The sequence below is a fragment of the Salarias fasciatus genome, chromosome 23 (assembly GCF_902148845.1).
Source record: "Salarias fasciatus chromosome 23, fSalaFa1.1, whole genome shotgun sequence".
Lineage (NCBI taxonomy): Eukaryota > Metazoa > Chordata > Actinopteri > Blenniiformes > Blenniidae > Salarias > Salarias fasciatus.
This window is the reverse complement of record NC_043766.1, coordinates 36,135,796-36,157,416: the sequence shown is the minus strand read 5'-3', so window position 1 is coordinate 36,157,416 and position 21,621 is coordinate 36,135,796. Positions and strand designations below refer to the sequence as shown.

Below are 21,621 nucleotides of genomic sequence, written 5' to 3'. Positions count from 1 at the left end.
TTACGGCGAAAAAAATGAGAAATGGTTTCGCCTGATGTCACAATTTCCGCGACGCCCGGCCTGACATCATCACTTCACGCATTCTCATTCAAACCCACTCATGGGAGCAAGGCGCTCAAAGAAAGTTGGAGAAACAATGAAGAGACAAAATTCGTCACATTTGCCACCGAATATTTCAGCCAAAGACCAAGCTAACCAGTACCCCGGTATACTTCATTAAAGCAGGGGTAAACTTTTCTACACCCCGTGCAATTTGGTTTTGGAGCACAAGAGAAAGTCCAGCGTGTTGCAACACTTCACCACCGCTAAGCACACCAAGAGGCTTGCTGATGGAGAAAAAAGCTCCAAACAACTCACCTTAACAGAGGCAGCAACCTCCAAAACCCTTTCAAGGGCAACGAGAAATGAGGTGATGAACAATTTCAGCTAAATAACGAACTAATAAAAAAGGAATGTGACGGAGGTGTGTGTGTGTGAGAGAGAGAGAGAGAGAGAGAGAGAGAGAGAGAGAGAGAGAGAGAGAGAGAGAGAGAGTATGGGTTGTTTTTAAATATCCCAATTACAGGTGCTGTTTTAAATATTGCATATATTTAATTGGAGAGGAAAAGGCTTTAACCTCAGTGATAGAGTGATTTTGTGTGTGTGTGTGTGTGTGTGTGTGTGTGTGTGTGTGTGTGTGTGTGTGTGTGAGGGGGTTAGTGAGATGAGACAGAGAGAAATAGAGATAAGACAACTCAATAGTTCAACAAAAAAAATCTTTTTTTTTACAGCTTTGTGAGTCTTGGGTTGCCACCTGCACTGCAGTGAATATTCCACTCTTCAAGAGCGACCATCCTGTAATGAGGAAATTCCTCCAGGAAAATGTCATCAATGGTGGTGCCATTCCAGGATTTCACCAACTTCAGGAGCAATACTTGTCAGCAGTGTATGAGAAGAAAAAAGAGGAGTTGAAGACACTTATAACTGGAAAACCTGTTGCTGTGATATTTGATGAGACTCCAGATATAGAGGGGAGATGTGTGCTTAACATTCTGCGTGCACCACTCGAGAAGGATCATTCTGGTCGCATTTTAGCCTACCTTGCAGACACCGTGTTCCTTGAAGAGTGTAACCACTCTACTGTATCTGTGTCTGTTGTAAAGTGCCTGCAAGGTTTTGGCATTCAAAATGAAAATGTGATTGTGTTTGACACAGATAACGCAGCATACCTGAAAAAGGCATTCAAAGCTGCTCTGCAGGCACTGTACCCCAACTCACTGCACATCACATGCATGGCGCACATCATGAGCCTTATTGGAAATGCCTTTCGCAAACCCTTTAATCATTTGAACAACTTCATGGTGAGCTTCTCTCAGATGTTTCTCAATGCTGGATCCTGGAAGAGACGCTATCTGGCCTTCATGACAAACAAGCTGCCAAGAAAAGGGGTGGTCGTGCCTCCAAACCCCTGTGCAACACGGTGGAACTCCTGGTTCTTTGCCGCACTTTACCACAGAGAGTACTTTGGACTCTACAAGGAGTTCATCGAGATGGAAACAATGGTAAATAAGTGTGTAATGTGTCAATGTGTCATATGACAGTAATTATTCTCAGCTAGTTAGGCCCCTATACACACACACACGCACACACAAGCCTAATCACTTTCTTTTCCTTTTGTGTCTCTCTGTATGGTTTTCATTCACAGGTGTGTGGCCGAAGTGTTCCACACTCTGTGGAGAAACTCCATGAGATGCTTCAAGACCCTGACCTGGCTCAGTCCCTGAATGTGCAAATCAATATCATGGCTGACAAGTGCAAGAACATCATCAGTCTACTAGACATCGTCGACAGCAGACGTCCAGTGACCATAAAGATCTTCAACTATCTGGAGGACTTGCAGGTGCTCATTGCTGCCAACAAAGAGCTGCAGTTGGAAGTGTGCGATGAATACTTCAGTGGGTTTGACCTTCCACACGCCACAAAGATTGACATTCTCCGCACAGTTGGTGAGGCATATGTCAATACTGAAGAAAAGCTCAACAAGTACGTCAGATGGACAGCCAGCCATTGCATTTTTCCAGGAGGTCAGGGTGTTTGATCCTCGTAATATTGCATTCCTGGATGACTCTGTGGAAAGCTACAAGGCCATTCCAGGTTTCTCTCATGTGCCAAGAGAAGAGTTTACTGGTTATGTTACAACCCTGGATCCAGCAGCACTCAGAGCTGCACAATCTGGTGTGGTAGATTTGGATGTGTTCTGGGATGGCCTTCAGGAGAGACTTCCTGTTCTTTCTGCCTTGGCACGCAGATACAAAGATGCTGTCGCCAACTCAGCAGATGCTGAAAGGAGCAACAGTATCTACAACTTGGTGTTGAGCAACAGGAGGAGGTCAACAACCAAACAAAACTTGAAGGCATTGGTGTTCTTGTGCCACAACCAACACATCTGGAGTGGAGCGTTTGAGAGGGAGAAGAGAGAGGTGATGGAAAAGGAAGAGGAGGAGGAGGAGTGCATGGAGGCTGAGGAGGCTGATGAAGAGGGGATTGATGATGAAGAATAATTCTGATTTGACTGAACAGCTGATTTATTTTGTGTTCTCTCAATTTTTGTTATTTAAGTTTTCATAAGCTGTGAACTCTGCATTGTTTTAAGAGAGAGAGAAGGGAAAGGAAATGAATCGATCTAGATTGTTGCCTCCTAATATGTCATGCACTTGATGTACAAAGAGATTGCACTTTGTTTTATTTTGTTGATGAATGTATGCACTTTGTTTTGTAGTTATCGCATAGCAATGCAGTATTGTCTAATGGTTCTGAAAGAGAATACTGAGCAGGTTTACCAGAAAAGGTGCAATAAGTCTCTTAAACTATTATTTGTTTATTTATTGGTTTGGTTCATTAACAGCTCTATTTTTAGAGTTTTAAAGCCTATGGTCAACAGTTGAGTTTAAACAGTTTGAAAACATTGTAGCAGGTGGTTTTTCTCAATTTATAACTCCGCAGGAAGAATGTTTTTTTGTGATCTTATGTTTAAGCCATGCTTAAGTTGATAAAATAAAATAATTTCAACATTGCCAGCACTTAATGGGATGCAGCCTGCTTGTAGTATGTCTGATTATCATAGAATATCTTTAAAATTGCTCTTTTTCATTCAGTGGTAGTCTGGTAACAGCATGTAGGAGAAGAATCAACTTTTTTTCCACAACCTACATATCTGACATCTTTTCGCATATTTCACAAATATTAGCATAATTCACAACTGTCCGCAATTTTGCCGCATAAACTGACATAAAAAGCCCGCATATTTACTTGCATAATCAAGCATTTTAGCTCGCATAATCTGGGATTTAAGTATGCTGGGATTTAAGTATGCATAATCAAGAATTTTTGCTCGCGTTTTTCTGGAGGGTCTAATATATATATGTGTACAACAGTAATGACCTGGTGTGCAAAGTGTCCAGTGTTAAAGTGGTTGCAGTGTCTCTAGTGTGGAGTAGGAGCCTACAGAGCATGAGTCGAGTTCAGCAGTCTAATAGCTTCAGGTCTTGGAAGTGTTGATGACCAGGTTGTTGAGTTGAATTGAATAAAATGATTTAAAAAAATGAAAAAAGAAAAAAAATATTGATATGGTATTTTGCCAGAAAAGCATTTTTCAACTCCAGAACATCAGAAAAATTATAAACAATGGTCTTTAACAACACTTTTTTAACATTCAGAGAGAAAATGTAAAAAGAGAGGGGTGGAGGGGTGATTTCAGAAGTAAAAGATAAAGAAGGTAGATTTGTTCTGGTTAAGGGTAAACGAGAACATAAAGAAGAAAAAAAAACACAAAAGTGTGCTTTTGTACCAATCTCTCTTTATGTAGGAAAGGCTGGGTCCAGGTCCAAGTCCAAGCCCTCGTTCAGGTCCAGTTCCAGTTCCAGGTAATGAATTCCTCCTATGAAAAAAAATCGTTCAAATTTGAGTGAATGAGAACAACAAAAATTGCTGTGTGTGTGTGTGTGTGTGTGTGTGTGTGTGTGTGTGTGTGTGTGTGTGTGTGTGTTAGAAAATTGTTATATCACATATGCCTTACCGTTGAAGAAGTGTCTTACTCTGCACAGAATGTCATAATGATGTAAGAAAGTCCACAGATTAGAAAAACATTTAACTGTACCATATCTTCTTTACCTCTGTAAGAATCTGACGTATAGGATGAAAGTTCACTCTTTATCACTCTTTATCTACTTACCAAAGACTTGCTCTGTGTGTGTGTGTGTGATGTTTTCTAAATAAAAGGGAGTTGTTGGCAGACAGGCACTTTATTACAGACATGAGGTCCAGGTTGGGAACAGACACACACATAAAAGGGGTCTAAAATAGACACCTGTACCAGTGACGCCACAGTTCAGACTGATGGCGTGTGGTACTAATGCTAACACTGGTCAAACTCAAAACGATAGAATTTTCACGGTCAGTCAGCCGAAGTATAAATGTGTGCATTAGGTTACGCAGTACCGCATGAAATTTTGGAATTCTAGCTGTAACAAAAAAGAGCCTGGCACTGTCCCAACGAGGCTTTTTCAACAGAATTCTCAAGCAGTCCGTTGTACACCACATTGAGCTTTCGAATGCTCGACTGTTTATATACTGTTTATATATATTTATTTATATACAGCCCACAGGTGGGCTGTATATAACAGTGTACAGTATGCTTTCAATAGTGTCCTTTTCACTTCATTTGTACAAGCCCAAAACCTGTGCACGAGCACATTAGCCTGTGCATGCATCATGCTGACATTTGTATTTGCTGACCACGGCACGCCTTTGATTTCTCTTTGGGGAGGCTCGCTATCCCACACTTTAAAAACCCCTGCTCTGGAACATCAGAGGAATTAAAAACAATGGTCTTTAACAGCAAACACCATTTTTAACAATAGAACAAAACGTGGAGGGTGATTTCAGAAGTAAAAGATAAAGAAGGTAGATTTATTGTGGTTAATGGTGAACTGGAACATAAAGAAAAAAACACAAAAGTGTGCTTTTATACCAATCTCTCTTGACGTAGGAAAGGCTGAGTCCAGGTCCAAGTCCTCGTCCAGGTCCAGGTCCAGTTCCAGGTAATGTATTTCTCCTATGAGAAAACGTTCAACTTTGAGTGATTGAGAACCAATGTGTGAATGTGTGTGTGTGCAGTGCAGCAGCAGCAGTTCAAGGTCAGTCGGGTCTTTCTCAGCTTTCAGAGGAAGTAGAGTCTCTGGTGGATTTCTGGACCAGGTTTGAGGTCTTGAAAGTCCAGGATATTTGGCTGAAAACACTGACTTCAAGGAGAATCACACGCTCCACCCTTTCCACAGCTTTTTCATCAGTGTCCAGGGAGGGGTTTGCTCTTCTCAAGTCACTGATTGCCTCCTTGGTCTTCGAAGTGTTGAGGACCAGGTTGTTGAATTGGATTGAATTTAATTAAAATAATAACAAAAATGAAAAAAAAAATGGATGGATTCTTCTTTTGAATTCATTAATAGAATTACAATAACAACAGACATGATAAAAAAAAAAAGGTTGATATAGTATTTTGCAGGAAATGCATTTTTCACCTCAAGAACATCAGCAAAATCAAAAGCAATGATCTTAAACAACACCTTATTTTATTCATACAAAAAAACGTAAAGGCCTCCTCATACTCCACAAGAACAAGAACAAAGTTTGGCAGGATGACGTCATCCGACAGCTGAAGAAATTTCGTGTACAGGCCAACATTTGATACTCCAGCAGACGCTGCAAGAACTCCGAAGCCACGCCCCTCCGAGGCTGCGCCCCCTCACTGCAGGCTCCTCATTCTCCAGATGTTTCCAGCAACACGACATTCCCCAATGTAATGTAGCTATGGCGTTTTATGGAAGAACTGATGAAGGAATAGTTCTTGAAGCTTGCCTTCCATGAGCAGATGAAGAGCAGACATGATAACCAACCGAGGCAGTTCTTCGTTGAATACTAGTAACATTTTGTTCAACAAAAAACTGTACAAGTATATGTAAATATACACCTGGACAGTTACATAATTCTAAAGACAAATTCAGTTGACTTTATGAGCGATTGTTGGGAAACTGGCAGCTTACTGCTCCATTTATTAAAGCGCCGTCTCTTCAGTGGCTCCGCTTTTGACATTAAATGGGAGTGTGGAGGTGAAGCAGGAAAATATGACCAATCACAGAACACTTCTCGATCACCCAGCCGAAGAAAGTTGGCAGCTGAACTTTGTTCGGCCAGGAGGAGGTCATTTTGTTCTCGTACCTCCTGAGCTGCCAAACTTTGTTCTTGTTCTCGTGGAGTATGAATAGGCCTTCAGAAGAGAGGGGTGGAGGGGTGATTTCAGAAATAAAAGATGAAGACGGTAGACTTATTCTGGTTAAGGGTAAACTGGAACATAAAGAAAAAGCGCAAAAGTGTGCTTTTGTACCAATCTCTCCTTATGTAGGAAAGGCTGGGTCCAGGTCCTCGTCCAGGTCCAGTTCCAGGTAATGAATTCCTCCTGTGTTAAAACATTCAACTTTGAGTGAATGAGAACAAGAAACATTGCTGTGTGTGTGTGTGTGTGTGTGTGCGCGCGCGTGCATTTCCAATCCAACCCCGATATCTGAATTTTGATATTTGCCATAATTATATCACTCCTCTACCAGAGTTCTGTTTGCTTTATTACTATCATCATGAATGTTGATTTTGTATGAAACTGTTATCAACCAGACTTGTTAATTCCAAGACTGGTGTAAACTAAGGATAAAGATCACAAACACAGCTTCTCTCCATTTCAAAGTGCTGCTTCATCTGGACAGACTCACACTCTCCACCCTTTCCTCAGCTTCTCCATCAGTGTTCAGGGAGGGGTTTGCTCTTCTGAAGTCACTGAACAGCATGAATTCAGTCAAAGATATTATTGCCTCCATCAGATGGTTCACAGTTCAGCCTGGTGAGGCTGCGCTTCTCAACAGGGAGGTTACTGACAAATTAGCAACCTAATAAATTCACTGTATATAATACCTGTTGATGGATGGATGTTGAGAGCGTTTCATAGCTGAAGGCATAATTTGCATTGTACAGAGAAGTTATGAAGCAGCCATGACTCCAGCAGCAGGACGTAAAATCTATGTGACCGTGGGTTGTTTCATTCACGGTTAAACATACAACAGTGGAGCGGGCGACTGCTCCAAGATAGCGGTTGATGTGGTGTCTACCCTTGATAGATCTATGGTGTCTACTGATTATATATTGATGGTCGTGTCGTGGGTTGTGCCGACAAGTGCCAAAAACTGTTGCAATGTCTGTGGACATTCTGGTACATTCCATCTGATTTTAAAATATATAGTCCCACTCACTAATTAGATTAGAGCTACATTTTTTTCCAGTTGCAGCCCTTCAGGAGCTGAGCTTGACACTCCTGCTGGGTCCTCATGTAGGGTCAGACAATAACGACAAGTCAGTGATTGACGAGACTTCCTTGCCGGGCCGTTAGCAGTTGTCACTCAGGGAAGATGATGAGAGCAGAGAATCCTCCAACAAGGGGAATTACAAGGAGTTCATTAAAACATGAGGTCGATATGACTCCATCCTGGACACACACTTCCAGACATCAGCTGTGTTTTCTGCTTTGGTGCAGAATTGGGACTTTCAGATGGACTTCCATGATTGTCTGAGTCAGAACTTTGTCAAAATGCTGTGAGGATTTTTAATAGAAACTTTAGCAGCATTTTAGGACCCAGACAGAAAAGTCAGTCACTGTTTTGGAATGAAATGCTCAGTAAACTCTAGAGAATAATCTGACTGGTTGAATGTTTGCCTTCTGTTCAATTCGCCTGTCATGTCCTGATGTGTGTGATGTTAGTGTGTAGAGCTCATCGTGATGAAGACAAATGGAGTGAGAGGGAGACAATAATGTGTGTCATGTTCAATGAATCACTTAGTAAAGAATGACAGAAAATACACAACACCAGATGAAAGAGCACCTACAGAGATGCTGAGGATGGATATCTTCTGAAATCCAAATGCGTTTGCTTGAACCAGTCATTCTTCATGTAGGGAAGGCTGTGTCCAGGTCCTTGTCCAGGTCCATATAATGGATTTCGCCTACAAGAAAATATTCAACTTAGAGTGAATGGGAACAAGAAAAAGAAGGTGTGTGTGTGTGTGTGTGTGTGTGTGTGTGTGTGCGTGTGTGGATGTGGAAGTGAAGCATCAATTCAGGATCAGTTGGTTCTTTCTCAGCTTTTTGAGGAGCAAAAGTCTCCGTTTCATTTCTGGACCAGGGGTCTGCTGCACAAAAGTAGGACTCATTGATCCAGGACTACTGACACCAGATGAAAGAACACCTACAGAGATGCTGAGGATGGATATCTTCTGAAATCCAAATGCGTTTGTTTGAACCAGTCATTCTTCATGTAGGGAAGGCTGTGTCCAGGTCCTTGTCCAGGTCCATATAATGGATTCCTCCTACAAGAAAACATTCAACTTAGAGTGAGTGTGACCGTGTGTGTGTGTGTGTGTGTGTGTGTGTGTGTGTGTGTGTGTGTGTTGCAGTGCAGCATCAGTTTAAGGTCAGTCGAGTCTTTCTCAGCTTTCAGAGGAAGTAGAATCTCTGGTGGTAATCTGGACCAGGTTTGAGGTCTTGACAGTCCAGGATATTTGAAAACACTGACTCCAAGGAGACTCACACTCTCCAAACTTTCCACAGCTTTTCCATCAGTGTTCAGTGAGAGGTTTGCTCCTCTGAAATCACCGATTACCTCCTTGATCTTGGAAGTGTTGAGGACCAGGTTGTTGAATTGAATTGATGTGAATTGAACTGAATTAAATTGAATTAAAACAATGACAAAAATGAAAAAAAGGTTGCTTTTGCAGGAAATGCATTTTCAACTCCAGAACTTCAGCGAAATTTGAAAAAAAAAAGGTCTTTAACAACATCTTTTTTTAATTCAGAGAAAAAAAAAATACATAAGAAGAGAGGGGTGGAAGGGTGATTTCAGAAATGAAAGATAAAGAAGGTAGATTTATTCTGGTTAAGGGTAAACGAGAACATAAAGAAAAAAACACAAAACTGTGCTTCTATACCAATCTCTCTTGACGTAGGAAAGGCTGAGTCCAGGTCCAAGTCCAAGTCCCAGTCCCCGTCCAGGTCCAGGTAATGTATTCCTCCTATGAGAAAACATTCAACTTTGAGTGATTGAGAACAAAAAAAAAATTGTGTGTGTGTGTCTTTGTGTGTGTGTGTGTGTGTGTGTGTGTGTGTGTGTGTGTGTGTGTGTGTGTGTGTGTGTGTAGAAGGGAAGCATGAATTCAGGATCAGTTGGTTCTTACTCAGCTTTTTGAGGAGCAAAGTCTCTGTTTCATTTCTGGACCAGGGGTCTGCTGCACAAAATAGGACTCATTGATCCAGGACTACTGACTGTTCCAGGATCATCAAATTCAGAACAAGAGGGTCCTGGCTTAATTAGTTGCACAAAAGACCAAGCCAGAATGAGAATACAGAGCTTCATCAAGCCAGGTGAAGCCAATGCAGGATGCACCATGACCCCTTTTCAAACAACTGCTTTCAGTGCTAGTTTAGTGCTGGTTCTCAAACCAGTGCCAACGTAAGAACAGTTTCCCTTTTCATCGAGAAAGGCGCTAATCCAGAGCCACATGATAACGTCTGTGTAAGACATCCCACATTACTGCTTATGTAGCTGTTGGCATGGCAATGGTAGCCCACACAACAACAATGCAGGAGTTTTTCACGTGCATAGCAGTATTGGTCCTGGTTTTGCAAGCCTGCACTGACATCCCGTGCCAAAAACAGTCCTTTTTTCCTCATGACTGCCCGTTCCGATCAACATTGTCACATAAAGTGACAAATCGAGTTTCGAAAACATGTTAATGATGATGTTTTGTTCCTGACCAATGAGTGATGTAGTGTTGGCAATAGCATTACCCTGGCTATTTTAAATGTGGACCAGCTGTACGCTTAAACAAATGCAATACATTGCTGGTAATATTTTCATCTTTATAGATGTCATACGGCAGATTTGGAGGGATGCTTTTGGGAGGCTGGATGATGCACTGAGGTTGAAGAGTGTGGAGATTCCGCAGGCTGGTGTTGAGACGCAACCAGTGTGTGAACCCCGCAGGGTGGTGTCAGGATGATTGGCATGAAAGCCATCTTGACCATGTCCCACTCTAAAAATAAAAATAGAAATTGACAACTGACTATCGTATAAGCTTTTCAAGTTTTTGACAAAGTTAAAATGAAATGCAATATAATGTCATGTAATGGAGTGTTGTAAAATTGTTGCGGTAAAAACTTACTTGGAGATGTGATTGAGAGTCATCCAGCACAGCTGTGTCTGAATTGGTCTGGTTCTCTAGTCTGTCCACCAGGACTGAGTTCAGAACCTGAAAATGTGGGTTCTGTTTGGGTTGACTGCTGCCACTGAGTTCAGTGTCCTTCTTTCTGGTCTCAGAAATCAGAGTTTCTTTAGTTTGTTTTGGAGTTGCTCCGAGCTCCTTTCATACCCTGTGGCTGTCATCTCGTGTTGGATGCCTTCAAAGATGGACTGGGTCCAGGTAGCTCCATCGAGTGTATTTTGGATCTTGGGTGGGGACCAAAGTGCAAGGGAGCACTGGATCTCATAGTTCACTGCTGCTTCAATTTAGCTTCCATGTCGGTTGCCAGAAGCCAGTCAGCTGATCGATTCCTCCATTCTCAAAGGCTTTAGGTTACTGTATAACCAGGCCCCCAGCCAGTGACATAACGGTGCTCGCTCTGGCCCTGCTCTGGCCCAGGAAAGAAGTGAGGCGAGTTTAACCCCATTTTTGATGGCCCAGGGCCTGGGCTGAAGCGGTGGCAAAACCAAAATCCAGTGCTCAGTCTGGATCTGGCACCTAACTAGCACTGAAACTAGTCTGGTGGAAAAGGGCCCCATGACATGTGAGAAGGCAGAGCCTCTGCTGTGTCCTCTGATGAAGCCCCTTCCCGCCTCACACCCCCCCCCCCCCCCCCCCCCCCCCCCCACACACACACACACACACACACACACACACACACACACACACACATATATACGCAAAATACAGAATGGATGAAACAAAACCTACTGAGGGTCAAAGGAAGGAGATCTTCGGGAATCCAGAAGTGTGTCTGTGGCCCAGTAACGTCTTATGGGAGCAGGTCCAGGCCCATGTTCACGGCAGTAGCCTGTATTCTGTTTTTTCATCCTATTAAAAAAAAACATTTATATATACACATGCACACATGCACACACAGACACACAGACACACAGACACACACACACACACACACACACACACACACACACACACATTTTCATCGTTAAATTTCTTGCAGACTGGAACAGAACAAGACTGTAAAACGTGGTCTCCTCCAAATGAATTGATGTCCGTCATGAGGACCTCCACAGTGACAGTACAGAGAAAACACACACATTTGAAGGCTGTTCCTGATGTGTGTCTCCACTAGAACAACAGGTGTCCATAATGTAGGCTGGACAGACACACAGACACACAGCCAGCAGCCACACAGTCAGATCCAGTCCAACACAGCGTTGTGAAAGCTTTGTTGTAGCTGACAGAGATTCTCACCTGATCAACTCTCTTCACATCTTCTTCAGACTCTTTTGGAGAGAAGAAGCTGCTCTCCGTCCCTCCTCAGTCCTTCTGTCTGTCTCTGCTTGATGTGAGGACACTGTCTCATGATCCTGGCTGCCAACAATGAAACCTGGAGGACGTTCCATCTCTCATCCGTTTTTGTTCGGGCTAAGTTTGGAGCTTCAGGTCGAATTGGCACACAGAGATGATATTAAGGTGCTTGACAAGCTAATATCACAGGTGATTCGGCTGGACAACTGCACCGGGGAGGTCTGTCCAGGGGAAGCGGCCCCAGCCAGTCCCAGAGTTCCAGTTGGAAGAAGAGGCTGTCTCTTAGATGGTCTCAAGCCGTGATAGAGTCCTGTCCTATTTATTTCTCTTTCTGTCCCCTCAACCCTACCGGGATAGCAGAAAGCCGTCCCCTCTGAGCCTGGTTCTGCAGGTTTCTTCCTTTTACAAGGGAGGTTTTTTTTCCTTTCCACAGTCACTTATGCTTGCTCATGTGGATGTGTTGGGTTTGCTCTGTAACTGTGTCTCGAAATGACTATGCTGTAATTGGTATTTTTTCAATAAAGCTGAATTTAACTGAATTGTTCAAAAATCTAATTTTCAGAGACACTTCACAACTGAATGAATTAAGCAGCCAGAGCATTTTTTCACATGGATTACAGTCAAGTCGGCCCAAATCCAAGTTGGCATTGACCAACTCGGCCCCGCCCCCGAGATACAGACACTTGCAGACATGTTTGCTCGCTCCCAGTTATTCACCGATATTTTTTTTTTTAAGCGTGAGAAATAGAACGTGGCGTGAGTGCGTGACAAAAGAGGCTTGGGCCGAGTTGGTAAGCGGCTTACAGTCAAGTCGGCCCCGACCAATTTGGCTCCTTGAGAGCCCCTGAGCAAGTTTGCGTGGGGCTGACTTGACTGTATCCCTCTTCACATGGCCTTTGATTCTGATGTGAGGCTCTGGTTGATGACTTCAGGAACAGGATGACATTAAACAGAGCCAGTGGCTGCTGGTCACGGGAGAACACTCAGGTACAACCCTGCCACCCCAATAATCTGTAATTTAGAAACAGAGCAAAATAAACTCTAATTCTCTAAAACTAGATAATATATAATAATTTAATTTGATTTATTTGGATCCCCATTAGCATGGCCATGCCAAAGCTATTCTTCCGGGGGTCCATACAACATCTTCACAATGTATCAATGCAGCCACATTATCTACAAAAACAATCCATACACAAATGCAACACAAAACAAAAAACACCAAAAAATACATAACACAACACACAAACAGTACAAGACCGCTCCCAGGTCAGCAGAGATACACAATATTCACATATCATATCTTCATAGATCCACACATATTATGCACATTGGTCACACAAAAAACTCTAATCTCTTTTGTCCTTTCATATTATACCCAACGCCCTTGAAGCAAAAAAAAAAAACCTGACGTAACAAAGTAGAAATTAAATCAGATTTGACAGTTACCCATTCATTTACCGTTTATATCAAGAACCATTTCTGTAGCAAAGGTGCATTTTAAATAATACTTGTAATTCCAATTGACCAATCCAATCCAACTGATTTAAAGGTGCCTTAAGGAGTTTGCACGTTTTATGCAAAACAGCGCCCCCTGCAGGCCTTGGGCGTAATGCAGCTTAGTGAAAAACTTGTGCCTGTGGCTCGCGTGCACAGAAGAGGGGAACTCCTTCCTCGCTCTTTTAGTAGTGCTCGAGTAAAATTTAAGTTTCTTTTACCTGGTGGAGTCTGTGCTGGAGTTGTGGCAGTGCTGGAAGCCAGTGTGTTCTGACTTTCTGGAAGATCCTGCTCAGTTGTTGCTCACTAAGCATCTGGCGGAGTAATGGAAAACGAAACCAAACTGAATCAGGCCAGCCGGAGCGTGCATTACAAATTCTCTTAAAAAAAAAAATTGTGGTGCCAGACCAGCACTGCAACTTTCAAGTGACAGTTTAGCGCTGTTAGAGGTACTTACAATCAGGTCACATTGTACACGTCATTAAAAATGTGTAACATATTTATGGTGAAAAATAAGTATTTTCAAAGTTGAAAAACTCCTTAATGCACCTTTAAGTCTCTATTATACACAAATGTTTTTTGACTAACTTCTTGAAAATTATTTGGCTGTTTTCTTGTGTAATGATTTCTGGCAATTCATTCCGTTCTTACATAGCTCTATACATAACCATTCGTTTAACTGTATTTGTTTTTGATTTAGGAAATGTAAAATTTCCTCTGGTAGCATGTCTCGTTGCATAGACATGCAGCTGAACTAAAATATACATTTTTACACAAGATTGATGTTTTTTTGTAAACAAAATGTAAATAAAATGTTTCTAAAGAAAACCAGTAGTGAATATAATAATCTTTCCTTTACTAATAACCAGTTCAAACACTTGTGCATAGCTATGATGTTTGTTCTGTAACCACAATGCAAAGCTATTCTTACTGCTCTATTTTGAACAATTTGCAACTTTTTTATATTTTCTTGTGATGTACTAGACCAAATTACTGGACAGTAGTCCAGAAATGATAATACTAGGGATTGCAAGACTAGTTTAATTATGCTTAGTGACATGAAAGCTGCACACCTTTTCACAACAGAAACAGCACTTCCCATCTTGGATACCATCTTATCAATATGTTTAGTCCATGATAATCCATTATCTAACACAACACCAAGTAATTTTGTTTCTTGTACTTGTTTTACAGGCACTTTTTTTTTTTTTATAAAAGATTCAATTCAGGCTGCTCTTGTAAAGTATGTGTTGTACCAAATATAATACTGTTTGTCTTCAATACATTAAGTACCAACTTATTTTTCCTTATCCATTCCACCACAGATAATAAGAGCTCCATTTTCTAATTTTAATCTGTAATAAAATCCCTGTAAGATCCTTGTACTTCCTTTTTTATTTTATTTTATTTTATTTTATATTATTTTGTTTAAAGGGGAACTATGCAACTTTTGCTCTCGCACTCCCCCTACTGGTCTCCTGTGAAAGCTCACTGTGTTGAAAAAAAACAAAAAACTGTGTCCCTTTAGGGGTTCGATCCTTATGCAAGCCCTATTCATATGGTAATAACATTTTTTTAAACAGAGTTAAGAGTAATTCATACAAATATATTAATGACAAAGGTGAATTCAAAAGTGGAATTGATGCTTTCAGCATTTTCAAAAAGACACATGGATAGTTAAAGCTGGGGTTGGTGATTTTGGAAAGCTAGCATTAGTATGTAGCATCTCCCCAGGACTCCGCCTAGCTAGCTCCGCCCAGCTCCCACCCCATTGGAGGAGCTCCCGTTGGGAGCGGAGACGCGGAGACGTTCGCGGCGCGTGCGGTGCGCGTAGCACTTCCGCGTCCAGTGCGTCCCTGGCGTAACCTGTCCTCAGCGCTTCGTTTCTTCATTTGCACTACACCAAGTTATGGCACACTCAACGGTATAAAGGCTCGTCCATGCTTGACATCTACGCGTTTCCGCGTCCGCTTTGGAAGGTCCGCGCACTACCGATGCGGACTCGATTTGTCCCATGCTACATTTTGAGCTCCGCTGTGCGCGTCCCGTCCAGGCGCAGTGATCCACGCAGCCTCGAGAAGCTTTTCCGGCTCTACAGACTGTTTATCTGCTCCTTCATTACGTATTATTCAGAGAAAATTAAGCACATACATTGTCAGTACATTATCATTAAGTATTAAAGTTTATTTAGCCTTTTTTTTCCTGTTTCTGAATCGCGGGGGCGGCGCCGGAGCGATTAGTTGCTTTGACTTCTGTCTGCGGACCTTCTCCTCCCTCCAGACAGTCTGCTCTCTCTTTCTGTGAGTTTTTCACTCTTTCCGTGTCTTTAAGTGGAGCCATCGCTCCATCTACTTTCACTTTTATCGTCATGTTTTGTTCGTTATGGCGCATGCGTACACTTCCGCTACCTGCGCGCAACGCGGTCTCAAAATCTGGCTGCTGCGCGGACGTCCCAAACATTCTTCTCCGCCATTCTGCAACGACGCTCCGTCCTTCTACGCGCGCACTGAACCAGGGTCAGTGCACGCGTACATGTACGCGCAGGGGGCAGGTCGAACGGCGAAGGGATTTGATTGGTTTAAAAAAAGGTGTCCCGTCAAGACGATTGGTTGCTGTTTGTCCTGTTTTACTCCTGCTGTAGATAGCGGATATTTTCCGCTCTACTTTAAAAACACGCTATGAATTGCTTCCTATCGGGTCATAAAGATCATTTTAATCAGTATTTAAAAAAATGTATCTCATTCAAATCGCCAACCCCAGCTTTAAATACATGGACAGTTACTTTGTGTTGTTTTTATGAATATGAAAAGTGCTCTACAAATAAAGTTTGATTGATTGACTGATTTAATAAAGCACAGTCTCTCCATTTTGATATTTTTGTTTATATTTTATCCGGCGGAATGTCGGAGTAAACCAGGGAAGTGTGACCAATCACAGAAGATTCCGTGGACCACACAACCGAAGAAAGTTTACACAGGACCGACACACAGTCGGAACCGCGTGATCAAACTACGTCATTTTACGCTCCTCTGGCAGAAGAAAGTTGGCGACGCCTCTGAGCAGTCGAACTTTCTTCATGTTGGAGTTGAGTATGAATTGGCCTTTAGGAGCCACAGAACTATGACCTGGGGAAAAAAATTGAGACTCTGGCATGCAGAGGGTGGGACACACAGGGACCTGACACTCTCTTGCTAAAAAGTGAGAAACAGTCTCTCTGTGTTGGTGAAAGGCAGGCAGCAGGCAGGTAACAGAAATGATAGTAATTCTTCGCTGAAAGAAAACTACTGCAACATCACATCATCAGTAGGGTAAAACTAACCTGTCTAAACCAGCTCATGTTCCCTATTAGTGGGTGAACAATCCAATGCTTGGTGAATTCTGCTTCACAATGATAGGAAGAGCTGACATTCAAAGATTGATCAACAACGTCACTATGAAGGCTGGGCCGCCACAAGCCAGTCCTCCCTAAGGGAACCTTTCTGACACCTCCTGCATAAAACCCAGAGAGTCAGGAGGATGGTGAGGCCTCACTTTAACCGTCTGTATTCAGACTGAAAATCAAGATCAAGAGAGTGTGAAAGTAAATGACAAGTTGAAGGATTTCTTGAAACTGAACCACTTCCCGTTTTCCTCACCACAAACCAAGTATTTCCCTAATGAAATATTGGAAGAGGCCTGATTGACGTCGTTTCTGGAATGTAACCTGACAGCAAAACCACCAGGAGTGACGCAGCCTCACTGAACAATGTCCACAAACACACATCTGTTCCTACAGTTCAGACACAAAAACACACATACATTCACTGATTCTGTGAAATCACACTTCACCTCTCAGACAAATGCACTCGGAATCAAAATTCAATCAAAAATCTCTTTTCTGTATTTTGTCAGTCTTTAAATCAACATCCTAACATTCGAAAAGCTTTGAAACAAAGGCGAAGAGTCAGTCAGACAGATCTCCATGTTCCTCACCTCTGATCAGGTTCATGTAAGGAGAAAATGTTGCCGCTGGTCTCCGCTCAGTCCTGCTGTCTGTCTGTCTGTGTCTGATGTGAGGACGCCGTTTGAATCCACCTTCAGAGTGACGTCAGGAACCAGTCCAACCAGCCACACAGCAGCACACACACACGTGGAGACATGAAGAAGGCACGGCTCAGTAACATCCACTCCCATCCTGACACTGAGGTCAGAAAAAGAGGGAGATTTTCTAGGGTAGCGGTTCCACTCACGACATCCCATAAAACAACTTTAAATTAATCAATCAATGAATCAAATTTTATTCATAGAGCTTTTTCCAAATGCCAAAAGGTATCCAAAGTGTCTAAAACATAAAACACAGGTTTGTGGCTGTGGAAGCTGCCACCATGCTGAAGAAAGTACCGTTGAGCTGCAAGTTATCGAAGCCTTCCAGAAAAAGAACTGCAACATGTTGGGGGGGGGGGGGGGGGGATTTGTTCCACCATCTGGGAGTAGCAGCAGCAAAAGAACAAAGGAACAGTCACCCCACTGATTGTATCTGGACCCTGGAACTTCCAACAGAAGCTGACCAGAAGAACCAGGGTCCTGCCATGCTCACACACATTTCACATCTCAGACAGGGAGGAGGGAGCCCGGCCGTTAACGGCATTGAAACAAGGAAGAGAAGTTCAAAATCCACACAATGAACGTTCTAAAATGACTCTACAACCTACTTGAAGCCAAACATGTTCAAACTTAATTTAATCCAGTTCTTCCGCTGTGGGTCCTGCACAGAGCATTATTCTTATAATATCAAAATTCTGAATCGTTTCACACTTTCTGCTGCATTTCATGGCTGCAAGACATTTATTATTAATCACTTTTATGAATCTTAAACACATTTTGTTTTCAAAGTAAAACCTGTCAGTCAGTAAATCACTGATGTTAAATCAATACAGTAACTCTTCAATGATGGGGTCAAAATAAAGAATAAAATCAGGATGTGACCTCGCACCAGCTGTGTTTAGAGGGACAGAGTCTGGACAGTGGGACAGGAGGCCGTTCAGGTTGGACTGTCAGGGGGTCAGAGACCACCTCTCATGAAACACCTCTTAGTTAAATCAGTTAAATCTTGATTTTTAAAATCATCTCAGTGAGACCAGGGGGGTGAAGGGTGGAGTCAGAGTTCCAGCTCTGGATGTGTTTGTGGGCGGGGTGGAGGGAGGGAGGTGGTGCTATGAAGGCTCCAGCTCTGCGGAAAAAGCTCCTCCCTCACCCTGTTTGTCAATGTTTTGATGGAACTTCCTCCCAGACAGAGTCCGCACAGAGTCCAGCTCCAGGAGCTCAGCTCCCACCATTCGCTGTGCCTCCTTCAGCCCCCAGGATAAATCCTCCAACCAACCAGAACATCAGGAAGTCTCCTCCTCTGAGCCTGGCTCTGACGGATTCTTCCTTTAAAGGGAGTTTTTCCTTTCCAGAGTCACTAATACTTGTTCGTGAAAAACTGTTGCGTTTTTCTCTGTAAAAGAAATGAGTGTGTTGAATTGCTGAATGGAATTCCTGTTCCCACGCCTCCTCTTCATCCTCCCTCCTCCCTCCTCCTCTTCCTCCTGTGTGTGTGAGAAAGAAGAAAGTGGGTCAGAGACAAGAACACCTGAATATGCAGGGAGTGTCACAATGTGGTTAGACATGTTTCACACACACACACACACACACACACACACACACACACACACACACACACACACACACACACACACACACACACACACACAGAGTTGCGTGTTCCTCCATGAGCTCAGTGAGGCTGTCGTCCAGGTCACAGCGTAGAAACAGCTCCCTCTGCAGGACCGGTGGAGAAGTTCTCCTGGAACAGCAGCAGTGATATGTTCCTTTTTTCAGGAACAGTCGGCTCACCTGGTCCCTGTTGGAGCCATAGTAGAGTCACAAAAGTGCCAGTCTTGGTAAGGTCGTAGGGTCAACCCCCTGAGGGATTGAGCCACAGATGGACTTTTCTAGAAACCTTTGTTTCAGACCTAGAGCCAGACTGCAGCTCTTCCTGTCTTTCTTGATTAGTTTCTCTCAGAGCTCATTAAGTTCTGTCTGTGTTTCCTTCTTCATTCAGTTGGTTTGTCAGGTTTATTTGGTTATTTGTCCTGTATATCAACTGTTTGCTCTTCTTTTGTTGGTTGTTTGAGTCATTTGAATATTGAATTTTTCTCCTCAGCTGTTCTGGCTGGGTCAGAGGCTCAGGAGCAAACAGCAAAGAGGAGACGGAGGTGGGAGTGATTGGCAGCTTTATTCCATCCAGGATGAGCAGAGAGATGAGAGTTCCTTAGATCCTCACAGAGCTCCCAGATTGTGTTAAGGAGCAAGAGAGGGGAAGATCAGATTAGAATGAGTAAAGTGCTGCTATCCAGAGTGGACGTGAAGACAGGACGCCACTTAAATGGTGAGGACACAGCTGAAAGCCATCCCACATGAGGCAGTCCCACACCTCCTTCAACAGCCACCCCCCAAAAGTACCGCCCACCTGAGAAGAAAAACAGAGAACGGGCAACAGCGCCCCCAAGAGGACGCTGATGTGCGGGACGTGACAACACCAGTGGTTCCCGGCCTTGGTCATATTTGTTGTCTGATATTTTATTTTCTTTTAATGCCAGGTGCTGTGGGCAGATTGTGGCTCTTTTGATTACTGGATCTGGCTCTGAGATTAGATTTTAGCTTTCCTCCACCTCCGAGGTGGAGGTGAAGCGGGAAAATCTGACCAATCACGAAAGACTTCTTCATCACCCAGTCGAAGAAAGTTCTTGCAGGAGGAGGGCGCAAAGCAGCCTTTGTTCGGCTTCTCATGGAGTATGAATGGGCCTTGAAGTTATTATTGTTCCATTAGTGTCAACACAATGGAGAACATTTGTCCTGTCATTTGAAAATGTGGAGAATCATTCAGATTGTGATGTGTGTTAAAGGGTGGAAGGGATCAGGAGGAAGCAGCTTGGAGAACCCAGAACCTTCACAGCTCCTGACAGCAGAAGTTGGGACTTTATTTAGCTTTTTTGATGCATCCAGGCTTGCGGTGCAGCTGTTTACTTGTTAATCTCCATCAGGCGATCCCTGCTCTGTAACAGAAGCTCTCAGAAACAGAGTTGGAGTCGCCGCCCCTGCAGTGTTCGGTTGCTGTTGCTTGTGCTCACTTTTGTACAATGTGCAAGTGAGTTGATGGTCAAGTGTGCACACTTAAGGTTATCTGTGTGGTGTTCAGAAAGCAAGAGTAACTCACAGCTATGTTGTTCAAGCCAAATGTTTGGACTTATTTGTCCATGCTATTTTATTCATGTTATTTGTTCATGCATCCAGCCTTGAGGTGCAGGTGTGTTTTCTGTTTTGGTGCTGTACAACATTTGCGTACTGCAGTTTGTGTATGCAATATGCATGTGGTTTCATGCTTAATTGTGTGAGTGGACTAAACATATAAAACACTTTGACACACACACACATACAGACACTTAAAAGTACATTTATACATGTGGAAACAGGAAACATGGTGCTGAATTAAGATCTGAATACAGATACAAGATACTGGTGACACTTTATTTGAAGCCCCCCTGTATAACACATTATAAGTACATTTATAAAGCATTATAACGCCATTATAACACATGTAGCTATAGTTATAAACATTCATAGACGATCACAATGCCGGGACTGAACCCTTACCCTAACCCTATGCTGTTTAATGCTGTATAGTGAGTTATAAAGCATTGTGATCATGTAGGACTGTTTACGTATAACTAATGTATTATACCGGGTGCGAAAAGTAAATTGTTACCACATTTTTTTTTCTATTCCATTCTTCTCTATACAATGACCACATTCTGTCCACAAGCCTGTTTGCAGCTCTCAAGTTAAGAAATAAATGAATAAAATCAACTTAAAGATAGAAATCATATTAGAAACAGATTGATACTTGGATCGATACCCTATGGCTGTTTCAAATGGCCCAGGGACAAAATCCAGGAACATTCTCCATTAATCCATTGATTTACTAAGAAAGAAAGGCATGCCAGAGTAGATTACTGATCAGATGTGATGCAGAAAAAATGTAAAAATGAAGGCAATAATGTGAGGGAAAAAGACCACTCTGAACCACGAACATGATTTTAACATCCAATTAACAAAAAAAAAAAAAAAAAAGGAAATACATTTTTCTAGAAAAAAAATTTGGGGTAATTCTTGATTCATGAATTTAAATAATCAGGAAAGAAGAAACACATCGATCGTGATAAAATTTTAGCTCCAAACCCCGTCATCGATATACAGTGTGACAGGTGTGTGTCTATATTTCAATTAAAGAATAAATTTCTTTTGAAAAGGACAACATGTGACTGTAACGTACATTTAATAAGACTTAAGACAAACGAAAATGCTTTGTTTTTCAAACAATAAAATGTCATGTCAGAAGAATATACAGAGTAATTGTTAATCAATTGCACGGTTAAGCAGAGGCATAAAAAAAATAAAAAA

General features: G+C 42.5%; 2 protein-coding genes and 1 pseudogene across 2 annotated transcripts in view; all 3 read right to left on the bottom strand.

The window, feature by feature from the left end:
• LOC115382173 (NLR family CARD domain-containing protein 3-like) overlaps window positions 1-10,747 on the bottom strand; it is a 61,434-nt pseudogene extending 50,687 nt beyond the window's left edge.
• Window positions 1-21,621, bottom strand: part of LOC115382176 (NACHT, LRR and PYD domains-containing protein 3-like) — a 1,518,151-nt gene that overhangs the window by 1,210,186 nt on the left and 286,344 nt on the right. The window contains exon 3 of the mRNA XM_030083864.1: window positions 965-972. The gene's annotated coding sequence lies outside the window, so the exon portion shown is untranslated. The remainder of the gene's footprint in view (window positions 1-964; window positions 973-21,621) is intronic.
• The window catches only part of LOC115382198 (NACHT, LRR and PYD domains-containing protein 3-like), a gene marked incomplete at its 3' end in the record, with an annotated part of 406,576 nt that overhangs the window by 145,680 nt on the left and 239,275 nt on the right, over window positions 1-21,621 (bottom strand). The window lies entirely within an intron of this gene.